Raw genomic sequence first — 1,078 nt, forward strand, 5'->3', positions numbered from 1 at the left:
GGCGCGGGGCGCGGGGCGCGGGGCGCGGGGCACGGGTCCGGGGAGCAGTGCAGGGCAGAAATGTAAAAAACCGTGAATGTGGCTGCGGAGATGTGGTGTTACACCCGGACAGCGGCTCGCGGGCACCGCGGTTTTGCCGCGCTGTGCCACGGCTGCGCTATCCCGCTACGGCGACAACGGGGCAACACGGCAGCTTTGCTTCCACCACAATCGGTCTTACTCCGGTAGAGCAGAAGAGCATCGCTGTTCCTCTACTGCGATATTAACAGTCGGGTGCGTTCATACACCGGCTCTGCATGTGACCATCTTCATCTATACACGGTGCCTACGTGTGTATGTGCAATTCATACTTAGTACGGATGCGCTACATCCAGAGTCGCCATCCCTCTGTATAAGTAACACAGAGTTACATACATACATGGATACATATAATTATATATAGTTACACATAGTTACATGTATATAGTTAGACATAACGATATGCATACAGTTATATATCGTAATGCGCAGTTACATATATGTAACTAATTATTACTTATGTATGGGGTGGAGACTATGTTTGTATCCATCCACCCGTGTGTGTGTGTGTGTGTGTGTGTGTGTGTGTGTGTGTACATTTGGGTGGATGGATACAAACATATACATTACATATACACAAAATATATACATTATACACACACACACACGGGTGGATAGATACAAACAGTCGCCATCCCTGTACATAAGTAACGTGAAGTAATACATAGCTACACTATATGTAAGTAATACATGTAGGCTTGTGTCTACACACGCACACATATATCGTTTATGCAATCTAATACAATACACCATGGCACGGTACAGCACAGTAAACTTATAATATAACATAACATAACATAATATAACACAACATAATACAATATAACATAATATAATATAATATAATGTATTTATTGTATTGTATTATACGATTCGCTTAGTTTCGATTCAGGGAAATACGACGCGATGCGATGCGGTGCAGACTGACACAACACAGCACAGCACAAAGCGGTCCAATATAATATAATATAATATAATATAATATAATATAATATAATAT

The 1,078-nt window shown here is 42.1% G+C and overlaps 1 protein-coding gene across 1 annotated transcript in view; it reads left to right on the top strand.

Moving 5' to 3' along the window:
* Window positions 1-1,078, top strand: part of SIX1 (SIX homeobox 1) — a 5,241-nt gene that overhangs the window by 3,184 nt on the left and 979 nt on the right. The window lies entirely within an intron of this gene.

The sequence above is a fragment of the Gavialis gangeticus genome, unplaced genomic scaffold (genome assembly GCF_001723915.1).
Source record: "Gavialis gangeticus isolate Ggan-Ray unplaced genomic scaffold, GavGan_comp1, whole genome shotgun sequence".
NCBI lineage: Eukaryota > Metazoa > Chordata > Crocodylia > Gavialidae > Gavialis > Gavialis gangeticus.